The 21863-nt window shown below is 33.3% G+C and overlaps 2 long non-coding RNA genes across 2 annotated transcripts in view; one reads left to right on the forward strand and one right to left on the reverse strand.

The window, feature by feature from the left end:
- Positions 1 to 259: 259 nt before the first annotated feature.
- Positions 260 to 21863, forward strand: part of LOC146992903 (uncharacterized) — a 52922-nt gene continuing 31318 nt past the window's right edge. The window contains exon 1 of the long non-coding RNA XR_015038899.1: positions 260 to 683. This is a non-coding gene — a long non-coding RNA (uncharacterized LOC146992903). The remainder of the gene's footprint in view (positions 684 to 21863) is intronic.
- LOC118187550 (uncharacterized) overlaps positions 5153 to 21863 on the reverse strand; it is a 37413-nt gene continuing 20702 nt past the window's right edge. The window contains exon 3 of the long non-coding RNA XR_004757971.2: positions 5153 to 8190. This is a non-coding gene — a long non-coding RNA (uncharacterized LOC118187550). The remainder of the gene's footprint in view (positions 8191 to 21863) is intronic.

Below are 21863 nucleotides of genomic sequence, written 5' to 3' on the forward strand. Positions count from 1 at the left end.
TTCCTCCCAATGAGGCATTACTATCAGTACAATTGACCGCAGAAAAAATAACCCTCTTTCTAATTGCCCAGAGTGAATGTCCCATTTTTTGGCACAAGCAGCACAATGTTCCCTCGAGGCAAAACTGACTCTCAGACATTTTTTCAGACGTGATCATTAATGTCCTAAGTTTCCTGGAATCAACGGTTCCACCCCACCCTCGACGCAACTTACCTGGGAGCACCAGCCAGCCGTATCATTGCCAACCCCTGATTTTTAACCCCCCTGAACGAATTGAGTATCCCACGCCCCTTTCCCTTGATTGCTGCATCACCGAAGACCAGGTCTAACCAATCAAGGTTTGTATTCCTGCTCCCCCTCTGGGTTTCCCGCTTTTTCATTGGATAGACTGACCTTGACAACCCTTTATGGACAAACACAGGTGGTTGAAAAATGGCAGTTTCCGGGTGGAACTCTTCCATGGACGATTGTGTTTATAACGGAGGGAGGGTCACGAAGGTCCCCGTTCACGAAGGTGGGGTCTGCGCGTAGACGATTCCGAGACCCAATCTCACTACCTCCCACTGCATATCTAGGTAACTAGACATTGTTGTGGTATAGTTGCCAGGGCGACGAATCCCCTATAATCCTACTGACCCACTGAACGAAAGCCCTCTTTTTGATGCGTCAGCTTTCACGGTCAGGTAAGTTATTCAGTGTCTCTGTTTACAAGCATATTCTAAAATAAAGTATATAAGATTTATAGGCAATTTTGGATTAAAATGTGGAGAGAATTTGATTTTCGTATATTATAATATGACATCACTTAATAAGACCTATACTTTATGTCTAAAAACGTATGCTGATATTAACAGTTCTTGACTTCATTCTTACGAATTGCAGTCAATTGTTTTGAAAGTTAAGTGTGTTAAAATTCAAAATTCAGGCTTTATAAGCCTTACTCAGGCTGTAAATAAAACAATTATTTGTGAATTGTCAGATGGATGCTTTTAAATTATTAATGCATCTTTCACGTTATTGGCAAATTATTATTTTTTAAATCTTTAAGGCATTTGGAAATTTCTTTTCTTCGACTAATTAAAAAAAAAAATGCACATTTACTTATTTGCTATATTATTAAATTTGACAGCCTTTATTTTGCTTTTACGAAGGAGATGCGAGTTTCACCCGCCCTTTATTGTACTTCGGAAGCCCCTTTTAATTCGCTGCCATTAAAAAGAGTTAAAAAAAGCTCATATGACGAGATCGATATGGCGTCACAGATCAATATTTTCAGGGTTCGCTTATCTTGCTATTTAGTTTCTACAACGATGAGTAATCCTTTCGAACAGAAAAGCATTTAATTAAGGAAGTATTAGTCATACTTCCAAGCATTTAGATACAAAATATTCCAAACTTAAACAGTAAAATGTTAATCAAAGTTTAAATATGCACGAAGGTCTTATGACTAAAATAAACAATATGACCGCTTCGGCAAATCGTGTGTAATGCATTGAAACTTCTGTTGCATTTGAAATATTCACTAATTCAGATTTCCATATGATTTATGCTTCATAAACTTACTTATGTGCGCAATTACCTTAAATTTTAGAAAAATAGGCATATAATAGTTTAATAAATTTCAACAGTTCCATTTCGCGTTTAAATCTTACCTTTTAATCAGCTACTGAAACGAACTGTGAATAGAACAGAGGTATGCTGACTTGGAATTTAATAATTCAACAAAGAATAAAAGAATGTAAATTTATTAATCATACTTAATTTGGCATTAATTAGTGATACTTAATTTGGCATTAATTTCATATAGAAAAGGCACAAAACATTGTGATAAATACTTTAGACCAGACGTGGGGCATAGGAGTACTTTCTGTTCCTGAAGATTCTGGACTATTGCTGTTATTCACTGAGAGGCACTGTGCCAAATTGTTACACGTAAAGTTGTATTGCTGGTTATTATGTATGAAAATTACTTTTGCTCATAAGATATCACAGTGCTTTAGATTTTATTGCAAGAAGAGATGCTTTTTGGGAAAGGGGGTACCTTTTCCTGTAGCAAAATTTATTTCATTCACTCATAAAGTACTTCTGCGGTAAAATGTTAAGGATGTGAACAGAAAAATTCAATACTCGATGTACCTTGACTTCTGTTCAATATAAGTTTAATATTTCGAAAGTATAAGACAATGCTGAATTTTCAATAATATAGTTTATAAATAGGAAATTTATTGTTTATGGTACTTCGAAACAGCGGGATGAATTTCCAAAAACATAATTAAGTATTTCAATTAATTTATGCAGATTATCAACTAATTTACGCAACTTATGGATACAAGATACCTAATATTTTGATGAACATATTTTAACTATGTCATACAGTAAGCAAATCCTCTTTTTAAAGTATTCTTGTACTCTTTCTATTCAACGTAATTTAGTTAAGTATAAATTTGAAAATTATCGCTAGCCTTTTAAACGCTAAGAAATGTGATCTCGAAATTATGTAAAAGTTTTACAGAGATATATATGGCTAATGAGTTTTTGTCTTCTGAGATCTAAAGTGAATTAACATTCTAATATAGGATATCTATTGACAAATTGCATTCTACTGAAGACAAACAATGCAGAAAGTATGAAATCGTATGTTTCAAATTTGACCTATATTTTCGGATAAAGAATTCGGAAATTTATTCAGAAGTTCCTAATTAATTCACGAGTTCATTCGAAATGCTCAGGAAATTGACAAACCTTCATTGCAAAGCCGCAATTTTCCTTTTTGATGACAAATAAGAATATTTTAATTAACCAATTTCTTAACAGCAAGTCTACTTTGCATTCGACCTGATTACAGAAACGTTTGTTTTCGGAAGAAATACAGTGGGTAAAAAAAGTATTTGCACACCTACATTTTTGTTTGCAATTCATAAAAAGAAGCATTAAGAAATAAAAAAATTGGTATTGCCAAATCAGAATAAGTTTAATCATCCAAAACAAACAGAAAAATTACAATAATATAAATAACAATGCTTTTTTGTAACAAAATTAAAATATCTCGTATCAAAAAAGTATTTGCACACCTGCATGAATACAAAAGAAATAAAATATATAAATTTAAAATAACTAATATTTAGTATGCATGCCTTTAGCATCTATTACTGCTTGTAATCTTGCTGGCATTGATTTAATTAAATTTTCTGTAACAGTAAGCTCAGTATTAGGTCACCCTTCAATAAGGGCAGATTTTCTTGAAATCTTCCTTTTTCTTATTTTTAAATCCAAAGAATTCCACAGATTTTCCAAAGGATTTAAGTCTGGTGATTGTGGTGGAGCGGCAAGTTTCCTTGGTACATTATAAAGCAACCACATACGAGTTATACCGGCAGTGTGCTTGGGATCATTGTCTTGCTGAAAATAGTACGAATTACTGATACCCAATTTTATTGCATTTTGTGGCAAGTTATCTTGCAACACATCAATATAGGTTCGAGCTGTCATATTCCCATCAATGAAACACAAATTACCAATTCCTTTGCTAGCCATGCACCCCCAAATCATAACAGAACCTCCTCCATGTTTAACTGTAGGTAACACATTTTTGGTATGAAAAGCAGCACAAGGTTTTCTCCAAACTAATTTTCTGCCATCTGATTTAAAGATATTGAACTCACTCTCGTCGGAGAATATGACATTTTTCCAGAAATCGATTGGCTTATTGATATATTCCTTAGCGAATTCAAGTCTCTTCAGTCTGTTTCGTTCAGTTAGGAGAGGTTTTTTTCCTTGGTGATCTCCCATAAATGTGTGCATCGTGCAGGACATTTCGAACACTTTGGGCACAGATTTGAACTCCAGATGTTGAAGCGACATCATTGGCTAAAGTAATTGCACTAACAAATGGATTTTTTGATGCTTCTCTTATGATTTTTCGCTTCATTCGCAGTGAAAGTTTCTTTGGGCGTCCAGAGCGCAAGTTATTTGATGTAGATCCTCTTTCTTTATAACATACCAAATAGTAGAGAAGCAAACATTTACTTTTTTACCTATTTCTTGATAACTTAGGCCATTTTCACGTAGAGAAAAAAAAATTTTCTCGCAATGAAATCGACAATTCAGATTTCTTAGGTGCCATTACAATTTGAATCGGCAATCAACTGATAACGTTTCGACAACACCTCCTTTTATAGTCGTCTTACATATATTATTTACTGCGGGATGACTGTCAAATAATAGCATAAAATGCAAATTTGCTAGAGTTGAGTTGAGTGTGCAAATACTTTTTTTGACATAAGCTATTTTAATATTATTGCAAAAAATGTTTTTTATTAATATTATTGTATTTTTTGTAATTAATTTAAATGAATAGGCTTATTCTATTTTTTAAATGCCAATTTTTGTATTTATTAATGCATTTTCTTATAAATTGTGAACAAAAATGTATGTGTGCAAATACTTTTTGTACCCACTGTACATGGATGTTACAATCCGAAATGAATTCTAATTGTCTTCTTCTCAGAAGTATAATTATGACTTATTTCAGCACTTTATTGCAACGCATCGATTTCTAGGAAATGCAAAGATATAATAAGTTATTATGAAAATTTCAAGAGCGTCACAATAATCGAGCACCTGCGCTGATTACACAAACTTCGTATGCTGAAACTGATATCGCAAACCATTTTTTCCCTTGCTTTTCATTATCGTGTATAATTAATAAAAGTGAGATCGAAAGTAGATAAATTTCACAGTGGTCGTATCTGAAATATTTTCAATACAGTTTACTTTAAAATATTTCAAACTGAGTTACTGAACATCTGGTAACAGATAGCCACTGTGGGTCATCGATGTCTCTAACTCTTCAATGCTTTTAGGTATTCGTCAATGCGTTAGGGGGTAAGTAGAGACAAAAATTTTTCTGGACTACGAAAGGAATTAACAGAATTTCGAAATGAAGTATGCATGTAAATCTATTCAATGCGCAAATATTGCGAACTGCTACAAAATAATTAATTTTCTTATATATAAATTCTACTTGATTCGGAACCTCAATAAACTAGCTGAAGATAGGCTAAATAAGTAACCCGAATTTAATTAACTTAATGCATTTTAATTTCTACAAACTGAAAATTACATTTGAACATAAGCTTTAATTTTATTACCAAGCTATTTCAGTACAGACAAAATTTAATGACATGCAAGTTTAAGTAATTTTGCTGCAATTGCTTCAACAAGAACCAAACTGCACATTAAAGTGAGTGTAAATTTAAATAAAATGATCTTAAATGTAAACGATGGTGTGACTGTGACGCTTATAATACCATGCTTGAATAAGAAGTATAGCAAATGCATATTTACTGCCGTTTTATGGGTTACAAGAATAAGTTCAAAAGAAAGCAGCTTGTGCAAATTATTCTTTACTTTAGCTTTCATAATTGAGATAACTCATACTTTAATTTACGGTATTCGTAATGGGAAACACACACATACAATCTCCCCTTCCCCCCAAAAAAACCTTATAAATGATGAATTTCTTATTTAACTGGAAATGCGTATGTCTAGGTGTCTTCATTATATGCATATACGGTTCTCTGTAGCAATCGTTGGTTTATCTTCATTTGATCATTAAACTTTTATTCTTTATCATAATCATAAAAAATGTATTTCATTCAGCCATCTTTTGGGAGATTACTTTACAATAACAGTGCTTCTTTTCGAAGGGTTTTGCTTACTTTTCATGCTCAATTTAAGACACCCCGGACGATACATTAGTTAATAAAAATAAGAATCACTATCTCTGGGTTCGATTCCCATGCAAGCCTTAGCTTTGCTTATGCGTGAGTTTTATTTTCCCTTCTTAGCGAGCACAGTATCGGTCATCCCTTGTAGTACAGTCTAAGCAGCCTTCTCGGCATTCAAGACGGTTGATTAATTCATGGGTGCAATTACAATTCCCAACGAATGCTTTGTCGGCAAAAATACTGAATTTAAATCAAACTTAACGACACTGTTAAAATGTTTGATGAACTGTTTAAAGCATCATAATGCATATTCAGTAACATAAGCACAATGTCTTGTTGCTACTGTAAAACTGAATCTTTAGAGCTCTATATTCACTTGCAGATTCCCAGATAAATGCAGTGAGATATAAGGAGTTTCTATGATTATTTCGTCTTTAGTTCTGTCGAGCTTAGTATTTTTTACGGTCCTTGTTTCATGATGAGCGCGCTTAAACCGAGAATGTCATAAAACAGCTAAATAAGATATCATTAAAATTCTTTATCGAAATAAGAATGTGTATGAAAACATATTTCTTACACTCTTACTTCACTTCACTGTTTTAAGGTTTATATCTCTTTTGTGACGCCTTTGCTTTTGATGAAAGTTGTTATTTCCTGTTTCTTTTGGATTACGATGAAAATGAAAGATTTGGATTGAAGATAAAGGTCAGAACTGTTTTATCAGAAGACTGAAGAATGTTTGATATAAACAAGTAAAATGCTTGTAAAGATTCTCTCACATCAGATTTTTAATTTCAGTAAATGGGGAAATTCTCTGAGTTTTATAGATTGAATTCAATCAGTGAAACTTAAAGTTTAGTGAATAAATAAGTGCTTTTATTGGCTCACAGTATTATTGGAAGGACAGGTAAAAGATGCTTAAAAATATTTTGCAACTCGAAGGAACTAAAAATGAAGATATATGTAATGAGAGGAAAAATTTGTCCTTGAACTAATAAATAAATGCGTAACAAGAAATCTGCAACATTATCTTCTCCAGCTTTGTAACAATAAATGCTGTAGAAAACTACGTGAAATTATACCTCAGCTTGGTGCCATTTTTAAATAAAAGAAATCACAATCTCGAGGCATCACTCTCGATCTGTTTTGAGAGACTAATTTAGATGTTTCTCCATTTATCAGTCAGCAATACTCTCTCAAAGCTGACATTTCATGAAAGGAGATAGATCTACATTCGAAACTTTTTCGAAATGCTTAACAAAGATCGTCTCCAAACTAAGGTCAAACTTCGCCTTTAAGTTTCTCTTGTCCTTGCCTTAGAAAATGCATAAACTTTTCCTAAATTTTAGAAGTAACTTTGGTTACTTCAGTCCACAAGTTTAATTGTCTAAATTTTGCAAGCAAAATAATAATTCATTACAAACAAAGCATTTTTTCGTACTTAATAATGAAGTACATTATAACCTTTCTATATATCTTCTTATAACATTACAGACACCGCACTTATAAATGGTTGAAACGATGTAAGCATACAGGAAAGTCTGTTGAATGATTTATGACAAAAAGTGCTTTCAGTTAGCTTTCTTTAATTGATAAATTTCGCCCTAAAATACCATTATTTCGCAGTTTATGTACACGCGTACAAGAATATACATATAGAGATAAATCAGGTAGGAAATAAAATACTTAATTTATTATTCCTCAAGTGTTCAGGAAAATATATATAGATAAAACGCACAGAGAATTAAAATAAACCATTTATTATTTCTCTTAAAATCAGGTAACTGCTGTATTGATAAATATATAGGAAATTAATTTATACCGTTTATTATTCCTCATGCAGTCGGGATCTCGCAGAACACAGCTGAAAGTTCAGCTTATTTTCTGTTACTGGATTACATAAAATTGCTCTCTATTTCCATAGCGGGATACGCAGATGTCTCTGAATTACGACATGTAAAATGCACCAGCTGCCTTTTATGTTTCAACGAACTATTCTCGATATGCTAAGTAGAAATATCGCATGATATGACTTTCGGAGTTTTACCAGAATTTTCATGGTCGCTTGGTTATTAGCAATATTTCCCAGAAAACGGTGTGATAAAATAGTGATAGCACTTTACATGCTAATCATTATACGTGAAAATGTCTCCTGAAAATGCAGGAGATTTCGACGATGCCGACCTTTTCCCGGTAATTTAGAAGAGCGCCTTGTGGACAGAGTGCAAATCTTTACTCACTCACATCTATATCTGCTACATATAAATTTGAATATTTGTCGTTTTATACATGTATAACTTTGGTCTGTAGGCCAAGGCTGTTTCTTACGAAAGGAAGTCACCCTAAAGATGTCTGTACATAGGAATGCGAAATTTTATCCTGTTCATATATCATTTAATTCCTCCTTGAAATACTTCTAATTTTATTCTTTTAAAAACCCTTCTTCCTTTATCTTCTTGTCCTAAAAACACACCATGAAAATAAAATTCATATTAGAAAAGTGACATACTAAACATAATAGGACAATGGGATGCATTAATTATTATTACTAATTTAATATGTGTGAAACATCCAACAGAGGTTAATAACGGTGAAGGTTTTATGCTTGCAGCGTAGCTGCAACTAAGGTTTGGAATTTTAGATTATGGCAAAGCATACTGGGGATATCAGGCTTAAAGAGTCTTTGTGGAGTACTTTCTAAGGAAAACTTTACTTCGCCTTACACAGAACCGACATTAGGCATTTTGCTGCCCCGTGCAATCTCTGCGGGCCCTAAATTCTGCTACCCAATGCTTTCCGAAATTCTAAAAATTTCTCCTCCCCTAAATTATGCTGCCTATTGTGTGCGTTAAAATTTTAAAAATATTTCCAGCCCCAAATTCTACTCCACCGCCTCTGAGGCTGGCATGACATTACATTTGGGAAAACGCACACCATGTAGCCAGTCCGTTTGCCAGGATTTTGAACCCAGGTCTAATTTACCAGTATTCAGCGGTCTTATCTACTCGGTCCATTGGTGACAATGCTCGAAAACGAAATACGTTAACTAACGTTTTACTTAAACAACATGTTTAACTCCACAAAGTACATACTTAACCATTTTTTAATATTTACCGGCTCACCAGCGGTGAAGTCGCTGAACACTGGTAGTTCGGTCCGCGGTTCGAATCCCGCGAACGGCCTGGCTGCATGGGTGTTTTCGTGGATTTCCCCCCATGTGCAATGTGTATACGAGCCAGTTTCCCTTAGAAAGTTCTCGCGAAGGCAGCCCTTTCCTTTGGCAGAACCCTCGAGGCTTTACCGTAATTAAATAATATAACTTTAATATTTACCACTCAAGGATTAAAGCCTGACTCCGGTGCATCTCAAATTTTGGGTAAAAATTTAATTCCAGCCAGAGTTTCAAATAAGAACTCCGGTTATTTTAATTTATTTGCTAACGGTTATTAATTTAATTTATTAATTTTTTAATTATTGATTTGCATTTAATTTTAGTTTATTAGTCACTATCTTATTTATTTAATTTTTTTACTTTTTCTAATGACCTTTTATAGGCCTCCGGTACTTCTAATAATGGAAATTAAGCCCTATTTACACATATTTTTCTGCCGGATATAATGTTTATAAAATGCATTGATAAATAATATAATAATAAATAATGGTAATAAAATTATCTTGGTTTTCCAACGAAATAATTTTGACATTGTGAACACAAAAATATAGAAGCTTGTATCAACTTTAGTTTATAGTAATTAAATCTGCTTGTCTTTTGTTGCTCATTGTTTCTAATAAAACGTCATTTTTTATCAACCAGTCTCGTTTCACAATCTAACTTCGGTATCTCTTTGTTATTAGACATTCCTGGTTGGTTATTCCGTCGCCAATTCAGTAACGTTAACCACGATTCTACTGTATTTGTTCATATATTAGAACATCCGAGACAATGTGGAACTCTGCTATTTCGGATAATCGAAAATCGGGTAAAATGATTTTCTACGGATTTTATCCGAAATGATTTATTAGCCATTTCTAGTAAAACAGTTGCGGATATAAAAAATTCGCTAATTTATATGGAGCAAAATCACTTAAAAGCCTCTTTTCACAGCATTGAGAATTGACTGTCATAAGTAAGAAGAAAATACCCTTTGTCATTTATTTCAGTAGTACACCATTTATTATACAATTGATATATATACAATTGTTGGATGCATATTTAATATTTGCATTTCTTTTTTTCTTTGTATATTTTATTTCCTCACTGCTTAATTTTATGTTATGATTTTTGCAATAATCTTGTTACTGGCAACGTGCTTTATTTTACTATAAAGTTTGTGTGAATGCCAACAGTTGTTCATGTTTATGTTTCAGTAGAATAGCGTTCTTAGCCGCACTGCGCTGCAGGCAATTTTTCTCTTAAAGAATTTTATGTTTTAGAATAGCATTAAAGTTTATTATACAAAGCTGATGCTTTTTAGTTCAAGGCAACTAAGAATAGTTCTAAGAGTAAAAATGTGTACCTCTGAACAGTTAGATGTTAACGTGAGTATCATTCATAGTGTTTCCAAATTACTGCAACGTTAAAGATATCTTAAATGACTAGACGTAGAACCATGGTTCCGATTCAGATAAACACTCAAACTGTAATAAGTTTTGACAAAGAGCACTTTTTAATAAAAATTTAACACGAATTATTATTACGATAATGTGCTATTAATTAATGTAATATTCAAATACCAGTAATTATCATTTAGATATATCACGAATCACAGGAATTGAATCTTCTGAAGATATTATTAAAAATAAAAAGAGGTTGTATAAATTTTTAAGAAGTAACTTTACATCACCAATTGATTAAGATTAAATGTGAAAATCTGAAATGAATTAAGATTAAATCTGAAAATCCGAGTTAAAATCTGAAAAATAAAGATTTTACGGAACTCTGAAAGAGCACTTTGAGGCCTAGCGAATTTCCAGACTGCGTATATGATAAATGCCCTGGTAGCATAACGGGCCGTAATGATCTGAAAATAAAAAGGGAAGACAAAACTACAGGCATTTCCTAATTTCTTAAAGTTCATTCTCATATGATCAAAATTCTCTGAGGGACTGTATGTAAACGATGCTAAAAATAGCTATGAGTCAACTTTTTTCAATGCAGATTTTTAGAAAGTGCATTTTCCGTGGGGAAAAGATGAATGCAGAGGCAAGGATTTTAAATTTCCATATGTTAAAATGCTAAAACTGGAACTCCTTTTCCTAAGGAAATTAAATTTTTATAGCCCCCTAAAATCGAAGTTTGACATCGAATGAATAAATTGGATTTTTAACTGCGTGGGAGTTTTCTTTGTTTTTCCCATGTATAATGTGAATACGAGCCAGTTTTCCTTGGAAAGTTTTTCACGAAAGCACTCTTCTTAGATAGATGCCCCTTTGATATATTCAAACAACCTAACATAACCTGTCCAGAAAATTAAAAATATGGCCTTAGGGCCTTCAAGAGATGATGTTAGTGATCCAGGTCCAATAAAATTGCAAAATTCACGACTTTTTCTTTAAATGGTTAATTTATTTTTATATTTTTATGTTTTGAATTCTTTTTTATTTATTTATTGTATTAATAAAACCAACCAGTGTTTCCAGATCTTGAAAGTGTGAATTACAAAGTTTGAGAATGATTTAGATTAAGATTTGAAAGAATAGAATGAAGAAAAAGGAGCAAAGTTTCCAGTTTTTCAAATCGTGACTGTTTTTTCAGGATTCACGAAAATGGAATTTCTGTATTCAAATATCCTATCCCTTGGTACAAAGGATTCTACTGTAATGTCATCAGTGAATAGTTTTCTACTGATATTCTAACTTTACGATTAACTGCTTGAAAGTACGTCGACACAGTGTTGAAGCACTGTCGATCATTTAGATTTATTTAATAAGTACTTCATAACGACATCTAAAAGTTTAGTACAGAATAGCAAGTTCTGCTAAAATTGATTATAAAATTATTTCAGACTGTAAATTTCAATTACGAACAGAGTGTATTTGGAACTAAATGATTGAAATCCATTGAAATAGGATATCAAATTCAGGAATTTGACTTCAATATTTCAGTTTTAAAATGTAAGTTATCCAAAAGTAGGAAATGCCAGTTAATTTTTTATGAAAACTTGGCTTTACGTTGTAAAAAGTTAAATGTAAATAAATTAATATAATTGAAACACTTTTCTTACTCTATTTAACAACTCTTTCTGATTAAATAATCCGTTTACCGGCGGTAAAATAGCTGACTACTGGTAGTTCAACCTGCGTCCAGATCCCGGCAAATAGGATAGCTTCATGATAGTTTCGTGGTTTTCCCAGTGGGTAAAGCGAACACGGGCCACTTTCTCTTAAAAAGACCACCACGAAGGCATCCTTATACTCAAGCAGATAGGGGTTGCGCGGGTTGCCCTAATTCAGTTAATCCAATTGATAAAATAGTCAGAAGATGAAACTTCTGTTTACAACATGCAAATTTAAGTGCATAAAACTGCATTTGATTTAGTTTCAAACAAAACCAAATAATTTATATTCAGATACCCCTTGTGAAGATAAAGAAAAAAAGTAATACATAGTTGCTTTCTTTCTCTTATGATTTTCATTGAGTTTATACATAAGTACTTACAATGAATTTCTTTGCAGAAATTTGTGTTTTTAGTTCGTAAATTCTAGTTTAGCAGATAATTTTGATGTTTACTGTTCAAGTTGCTCCATGTTGTAGACGAATAAACGTTACAATGGACTAAAGGACATTATAATAGAAAAGCCACAAATGAAATCCATTTCATCCGGTCTATAAATTAAAAAAAAAACCTGTCTATTATAATTGTTTATAAAATAATAAGTGATTAATTAATTTATCAGTGGCTTAGGATTAAGATTAAAAATCAATTCGTGTAAACCATTCTAACGCAAACGTTTCTTAATTATAAGATTTTTTCAACTTTCAGACAAATAAGCATGCTAGTTCATTTTTCTTTCTTAACTAATGCAGAGAATTAATATATTGAAAAATATATTATAGACAGATCGCAATTTAGATCAATTTAAATATCGCCTCGTGATCTTTCATCCAGTGATGTGAAATGCTTAAGCCTACATAGAGATTACATAAGATACAGCACGGTTGTAAACCGTTGTAAACAAATAAATTTTGTATAATACAAATTCTGGATACATAAATGTTCAGTTCCATCTCTAACGATTGATCTCATCGCTAGAAAACCCTCTGGGAATTTTCCCAATAATCATTTGCCTTGGACCTACTACAGCTTCTGCTATGTGAAACAGACCAGTTCTGCGCAGAGAAGCACGGTCGGAACTTTTACAAAGCGCAGATCGCAAGCACTAAAGTAAGCCATTCTATGTTCAATAAAGTTAGAACTAGAGCACTTTAATTGATGTGCCCTTCAATTTGTGCGGAGTTTCCAGGCGCTAAATTTCAATCCTATAGCGCAGCAGTAGTTTTCAAGGAGAATAATGAAAGACGAGAATGAATGGGTAATTCATTGAGGATTTAGACCATAAAATCACAGCATGGTGCATCTACTCACAAGGAAGGTTTAAGTAAGGAAGAAATGCAAATTTATTCTCTTTTTATTTATATTAACCTTTTCTTAAACTGACCCGAATTTATCAAGCTTAAAGAAAGATTTCCTTTTTTGATAAAGCAAAATATGCTTAGAGAACTGAGGGATTCTTCTTTTACATAATTGATTAAATAGTCAGTTTGCGTTGATATAAAATAAAATCCAGTTCTGAATTAACTCTAATATGTAGTGTGAAAGCAAAATGAATTAAACCACCTATAATCCCCAGAAGTTGTAATTTGTCAAACTGCTTTAACTGCTTCTATATCTGAAGCTATTATTTTATAGCACTTTCGCTAGTCTTCTTCGTGCTATAATGACAGGGTGTATACGTTGAGCATACATAATTCAAAATTCCGCAAGCACGAAATGTTATTGATAAGTTATTACGTATGAATACGTAATTGCTTACTAGAGTCAAGGAAGGATAATGATGCTGAACACAGATAAACACTTCACATGAGCTGGCGAGACAATAACATTTTGCTTTCTGGTGTTTCAAAACGTTCTCATACTTTATTTCATGCCAAAAATCGTTAAATTTTTTGGTTTTAATAATTTGGGTTAATGCTTAAAATTATCTTCATCATATGTTTATAAGGTTGTAAATATCTTAAGTTTTACTAACGTTTATTTTATTTTAAAACTTTACTTCTTATTTTCCCCTTCCGGCCAGAATTAAATGTGTTAACTTGTTTATGTAAATTGTACTTGCTAACGCCCAAGTATTTAAATTGTGGCTTTTTGCCAAGAGTTAGAGAGAGAGAGGGAAAGTAAGCCGCCTTGCCACTATATTCCGCACGAGTTTCCAATCAGCTGCTGTCCGCCTTTAAGGCCAGAGGCTTAGTCTTCTTGGTATTTTAAAACGTATTGTAGTTTCGGCAGTTTGTGTACTACATACGTAATAATTTAAAAGGCCAGTCTTAGCGTTAGGCATTTGTAAACTAATTCAAAGTTAGCTCTTATTTAAAATTTTAGTTAGTATTTTTATATTTTTACGTTCAGACCACAAGTAGTTGGTCTCTGTATCCCGAAGTGCGGGAGCATCTGTAATCTTATAGAAAATAAAGGGTAAAATCAATCCTTCCTGCTTGTGTTGTCCATTCCACATATGTTTTGAACATAGCTTGAGTGAGCTCCCTGTTTCCATTCAGGACACATCACGTTTCCTAAGCAAATCAAGAGAAACACAAGTCCTGATAAAGTGTACTTGAAATGCAAAATGAAACTTGTATTCAGACTAAACTTGTGTCCCAGGCCCAAGGTATGTAGGTCATATTTAAAACACGCAAATTCCAAAACACGAAAAGCTTCTGGTTCCAGGCATTTCGGATTAGGGATGATACCTACCTGTATGTCCCAATTCAGTTTTTGCTATTGTTTGATGAATTTTTTTGTGCGGAGCAACAATATTGGCGAGAAAGGATTCTACTTATTGTTCAGATGCAGAAGTCTTAAAAAAATGTTCGTACTTGCATTGCATTTGTGCTTCATTCTGTTCAACATGTTACCTTTTTGTAGAGAATATACTCCTGGTAATATTGCCTAATAAGTAAGCCTGAAGATATTTAAAACTTTTAAATGAATCTCTTGTAAGTTCTATATTTAAACACTTCAATTTAAATGTTTGTAAAGACTGTGAACTTTGATTTGTGTTCTATTTGTGTTCTATCTGAGTTAAGCAAACTCTCTAACTTGTTAAATAAAAATTTCGTAGTCATTCTAACTTATGATTCTTTAATAAAGCTGTTCTAACTAGAGGATAGTGTACTCAAAATCTTAATTGTGTTAAATGCATGACATATCAAAAACAGCATCGTATTTTTGCAGTTAATTATTTATCTTGCTGACTTTTTTTTTAAATTCAGCCAGTAGTTTTCTTTTGTTAAGAAAACAGAAGATTATATCATAAGATTTAACCATTCACAAGCTAATAAATTACATAAGTGCATATATGTATGCTTAAATAGTCACGATTATAATTTAAAATGAGATAATGTAAAATAAATCTGAAGGCCGAGAAGGTTATCCCTGTTTCTGTTGCTACTATTATTAAGTCTCCGGTATAAGTTTAGAAGACGTTTAATGCAACTCTGTTCTCTTTTCGTTGAAAATGATATATTTAATTATCTTTCATTTGGCAAAGATAATCAAGCGTATTTAATAACTATGGATACCGATTTGAGATAAAATTCAGAAATAAGTTCCTAGTGGATTTTTGGTCTAATTTCTGTCCCTGGTTGCGTGTGCGTTACGAAAATGCGTTAGCTCTTTTGAAGTTCGTAAGCAAATTTGCTGTTACACATACGGAGACCCAAAAGTCAGTTTAATTTTAGGAAAGTAATATGAATAACTGGAGTATTTTTTCTTCTGAAAGCCTAGTTAGTTAACACTTTTCAATATAATTATCGCTATCGATGCCTTCTTCAGAGAATTAATTTATTGTTTGCATTATTCACAAACGTTGTACCCATTTGCATCATACCCATATTTACCCAGCTGTTTCTGGACTTCCTAACAAACGTCCTTTTGTAGTAATGTCACCATATCTAGAGAATAAGATGAAGGTTGATCCAGACTGATTCCGGGGAGTAGGACCATCTTAATCAGGATTGTTAGGAATAATGTGTGAATCATGTACTAAATAATTAAGCCTTTCAAAAGAAAGTCAAACAACCGGGCACTTAAAGCATTTCATTTGAAATTAAACGATCTTTTGGGTTTCCGCACGTAATTAATACTTTCAATATAATTTCGTATTAAAGACATAAATATGCACTATTTATTATTCTGTTTACATTTTTTAGGTTACGGTTAGTTAAGTAAAAACGTAACAGTATTATGAACACGCACATTTTCAAGCAAGAATACAATTTAAAAAAAAAGGGCTTGGAGTAATAGAAACGCACATCTTTTCATTACAATTTAATGATAGTCTGATTGCCTTCTCTCGTTTTAACTGGTTTCGCTGCTGCCCTCACTGGTATAAGCCTTCTGAAACCACCTGTCAGTAACAACATAAAAAAAAAAAAAATTAACGACAATAGTAGAGGATCCCCGCTATGGTAAAGGTTATTAAAACGGCAGTCGGCTAAGGGTTAGAAAATATACGGAAGTTACCAGGTGGCAGTTATCGCTCCCGGGTACGGATGAGAACAAGGATAATTTTAATGATTGCGAAACACGTTATGTTGCTATTTTACGGACCTTGGTTCGCTGCTCTTTGGTGATGAGAAAAAAGTACGCCTTTTGGTGCTGTCAGAATGATATTGACGCACTTGTAGCCGTTTGCATGTAGAACACAAATTTTGTTTCTCTTGGTCATCTTTATTTCGTAAAAGATTTAGGATAAATGCGATTATTGTAAGAGATTTTTTTTATTGCAAAAACCTTTTATCTGGTATTAAAGCTGAAGAACACCATCGGGAACTGTCTTTATAAAAAGGGTTTTAAAGGCTTTTGACTAGTGTTTACCTATAGAAATTACAAGTTATATGATTCCAGCTGTCTGTGCTTTGGATTTAAGACTTATAATGATAGGTTATTTTTAGTCATGAATATTTACAGGCTGCTCTCTTGGAAGAATAAATATTAATTATTACAGGAAAAAGGATTCAATGTTTAATATCAATAAACAAACGTCGGCAGAAATTATCTCTTAATTCTTTGAAATGGTTAAACTTTCTTAATGAAATTATTAAATCAATATATATCATTAAGGGCAAGATAAGATTGTCTAGTGGAGGGGATGACTTGTTAGCTATGAATAACTTTAGAATGCACTATAACGTGGAACGCGGAAATAATGCATTGCTTTGATTAAAAATTAAACATGCAGACAACAACGATTTTTGAAATCTTTGTAACTCGGGAAACGGTTAATGGCTTTAAAAACTCTAATTTTTCAAAATTATGTCTCATCCCATTTTTTTAAATGGATGCATTTTTTGGTATAAAATGCTTTTCAAGTAGAATCACTTCTGTGATAAACAGCTTTTTTTTTTTTAATTTTTTTTTATAATTCATGTTTAAGTCACGGTAAAATTTCTATTATGATCAGAAAGTCTCCTTCTAAGTTTATTTTAGTTTTGTAAACAATTTTTTTAATAATTAAACAGTTTAAATATTTCAACAAGGTAAAAATCAAGCCACTTTAATACAGTTTCCACTTTGAGAATTAAGATCACGATCCCTCATTTAACGCTAACGTTATGTCCGCTTGCTCTTAGACGTTCATTTTGCCAAATCTCTGATGCTTTGCTATGCATACGAAGTTTTTGAATGGAGCTTTGGTATGCGTATGAAATCTTTGAATAATGTCCACATCACAGCAGAATCTGAAATTGGCAAGAACACTTTTTCCGCCATTCTAGCTTAATGGGATTTCGTCTCATGTTCAGCATTGAAAGGATTTTAACCTCAAAGTAATGTTTCTCAAAACTTTTGTCCTGGAAGAACCTTTGAAATATTTCCCAAGGAAATTGCATAAAAATTCTATATTTGTAAGTAGAGGTATGTTTAAGAGGGTGTCGGCTGAAAACATTGCGGACGAAAGCGTTGTGGAGAAAACAACGCAAGGCGAAAACATCGTGGGAGAAAGAAAGGAAGGAGCTCAGAAAAATCCTCACAATTCCTCCATTGCCAAAATCTGTTAAATATAGTATTATCGGTATGGGAAAACAATGTGCTAGCCTTTACAACAGCAGTAAATGGAAGGGAATGTCTTTAGTTCTTCATACATTAGCCTTAATAATTAAATTAAAAATGCGGTTATCCAATAGCCATTAAAATATTAGGTGTTAAAGAAAGTTTGGATTTATTTATTTTGCCTAACATATTAAGCAACTATGTTTTCCATGCACTTCGTAATAATGTTTTTTACAAAGTATCGTTGATTCATTAATTTTTTCGTCCAAGTCGAATGAAAAATGAGCAAACTGAATAAACAAGAGACTAAATTCTATTTGCTCATTAGATGCTAAAAAAGTAGTCAGAAAGCAGCAACAAATTCAGTCGCGCAATTAAATTTATATAAAGTATCAAACAGCGCATTCGATGTAGCATATACTCTAGTATGGATATTTAAGCATTCTTTTTTATCAAAATTAAAGTATGCTTGTCCAAATGTTTCAATAATACAAAAATTAAATCCTTACATGAATTTAGACTTTTTATTGTATGTGGCTCCCATTTTGACACTAGTGCTTGAAATGAGAAGAGTTTTAACCTGGGAATCGTTTCAAACTGAATGAGGACTGTTTTGGTGTATTTGATTATGTCAAAGCACGCTAGAGCTGTATACCTAAGGTAAGGCATGCTTTCGTGGAGAACTTTCAGAAGGAAACTGGCTCGTATACACGATCCATATGGGGAAAAACCACGAACTCGGCCATGCAGCCAGCCCGTTCGCTGCAATCGAACCCAGGTCGAGCTACCAGTGTTCAGCGACTTTGCCGCTAGACCGCTGATGGGACACCTGAATGAAAAATAAACCCGATTTGAAACTAGTGTTTGAACCGAGAAGCATTTAAAGCTGGAAACCCAGTTTGAATTTCATCATACTACATCGTTTGTGTACTTAACGAAATTTTTAGTTGTGCACGTTCTCAACAAAGTAATGTATTATTAAATATTATAAATTTAAAATCTGGAAGTCAGTTTTATTATGAAATGGAAAAGCCTGTATAAATGTGATAAAATAGTAATAAAAACAAGTGATGCGGTCCGTACGCAGTTTTTGTATTCAGTTAATTTTTAATATATATCGTAGTTATAATTTATTACTCGAAGAAAAGGTATATATCCTACTCTGACCCACTGAATATCATTTTTGTTTACACTGTGGTCTCAAACGACTCTCGTGAAAAGGTACTACTAAAAATTCTTGGAGGCGGAAATTTAATTTCAAACTAACTTTGTTTGAAGGTAGCATGAAATGTAAAATTACCCAGAAAAAGGAAAAATAGGACTATTCCTTTATCGTAGACTTCAAAGGTAACCGCACTTGTTTCGCCGTCAATTAAAGGAACAGGAAAGAGTGCTGTCCTTAACGTACCACTGAACATGCTTACAGTAAAGTCGCTTCATAATTGGACAATTACTTATCAAAGCAAGAATTTATCACAAGCTTTGTGTAATCCGTGAGAAAAAATTCTGGAGCCTACGCTTCGGTTCATATATGAGGATATCATTAGTAATCTGGACGCATTCACTCGAATGTGCTTGATATTACATACTTTCAGAGGCCGTTTATTGAATGTTGCCTTAATCTCAACCGTTATGATAATAACAACTAAAAAGGCAAGTGGAAAAAGATCTTTCTTGATGAAATTTAAAAAAAAAAAAAGTTCTTTGAACTCTAATTTTAGCTCTTGTTTAGCAATGAAAATCTGCAGGGTTAAGTAACAGAAAATATATTTTTTGTTAATAAACAGATGATGGGAGAAGAATTTTTTTAATGCTTAGATTTTATCCTACTTAAGGACTTGCAGTAATATTCTTTAGAACGCTAAAATATCGCACCCCACCAGTGACTGCTGAATACTGGTAGTTCGACCCAGGTTCGAACCCAGGCGAACGGGCTGGTTGCAGTCAATGAAGATTTCAGCCTCCCTACCATCGAAGATTTCGAAAGCGATCTTGTTTTATAATGACTGAATAAAATGGTAAACTTTAGTAGCAAGGTCAGGAGAGTGGGGTAGTCCTTTTCAGTCGAAATCCAGTAATTTGTGCTCAGTGATTAAAGCAGTATGATGTCTCATGTTGTCAAGATGAAGGCTTATGACTTTGTAATTGAAAAGTTCTGGCCGCTGAAATTTCTTCCCTCAGTTTTTCCAACTGTTTGCTGAAGAAGTCTGCATTTGTCTCAGTAGTTATATCTCAGTAGATCATTCTCTTGATACCTCATTATACACTAGACAAAATCTTTTGAGATGCAGTCTTTCTCTTGAAGTTTATGAAGCAGTTCTGCAACTCAAAGCACAGTCCTGTAATGCTTGACGTTAAATACAGCACCCATCCTCATCCTTTCGTTAAAATGATTCACTCCATCAACGAGAAAGTAAATAAGCAAGGTACCAATTATCTTCTCTTGGTATTTACCAGGAAACTGGTGTGAAACCCACTGATCGAACTTAGAGATAAACTTAGGTGCCCGCATTCGTCTTTCAACTGTTGTTCTGACAACGTTTCGCTTGTTGTGTGCGGATAGATGCTATTTATTGTTAAGAATTTTCACATTCTCCTAAGCATGTGCTCGTAGTGTAAGGCTCCGTTAAGAATGTCATAGAGGCATAATAGTCATAAGGTATAAAATGCGGGATCTAAGTCCTGCAGCCAGTTAGAGAAACTAAATTTTCGCATGCGGGTTGTGTTTACAGCTTTCCCGTTCTGTTTTCTTGCTCAATAGGTTTTGCACGTTCGCTGTGATCGGTCGGCTCTTATACCAAATCGGCATAAAATTGAAAACTTCAAACTTTATGCCAAAACCCCTAAAATAGTTTTTGTGACGTAGTAAGGTCTAGTTACTTAGCAAACACTTATGATATTTATACCACCGTCTAAAGAGCCTAAGTGCGTAACATGTCCAGCTGGCAATTGGAAGACCCGTGGTTCGAATCCATGTGAAAATATATGATGTATTTCGTTTCCTGGTTTCAAAACATTTAATGGTCTGTACGCACACTTTTATGCTTTATCCTGAAATTCACCAAAAACTACTAACGGGCGTCCAGAACGTGAGTGATAGGTACATTATCTGTCTCCTTTCCAGAATTTCTGAAATTAACAGCGAAATTTACATTTGTCGCTCTCATTCTATCTATGCATTTGCTAAATTTTACAACAAGCGGGAGCTGCGGTATTATCTTTATCAATCTTGGGATATAAACAAGGTTTGACGTGCTCTTTATCTTTTGCCATTTTAAGACGTTGAACGCACGAGTTACTTTGAGAAATTCAGAGCCATTGCATTACTATTGCCTTACCATTTACTGGTAAAAGATTCCAGTCATTCGGTGTCATATATGACTAAGTCATACGATCAGAAATTGCATCTACAAAAACGCGTAAAGCTTTCATACTCCCTAATAAATTAGACGTTCATGTTATCAGGTTCAATGTTTCTTCTAACCTTCTTCGGAAACATACAATGACCTGACTAGAACAGAGAGCTTACTAAAGCTATGTTCACTAGTTGTAGTAAGTAGACAGGATACAGACGAAGGGTATACAAAACCCTTTATTTTTCTTCTTTATATACAATGACTTCCGTACTTCGGAATACAATGACCCTCCACTCGGGGTCTAACTTAAAAGATATCAAAATAAAACTAAACTCTAATTTAACTTTAGAATAAGATTGGCCTTATAATAACAGAAAGCGTATGTAGCACAGAGACTGTGAACACTACAATACGTTTAATTTATCAAGAGGATTAAAACCTCTGGCCTGGAAGGCAAAGTAGCAACTGCGTAACTTCTAAGGTAAGCGGCCTGCTTCGAACTCACGGCT

The sequence above is a fragment of the Stegodyphus dumicola genome, chromosome X2 (assembly GCF_044657685.1).
Source record: "Stegodyphus dumicola isolate Sdum_Otavi_A_Nest chromosome X2, ASM4465768v1".
In the NCBI taxonomy this organism is placed as follows: Eukaryota; Metazoa; Arthropoda; class Arachnida; order Araneae; family Eresidae; genus Stegodyphus; species Stegodyphus dumicola.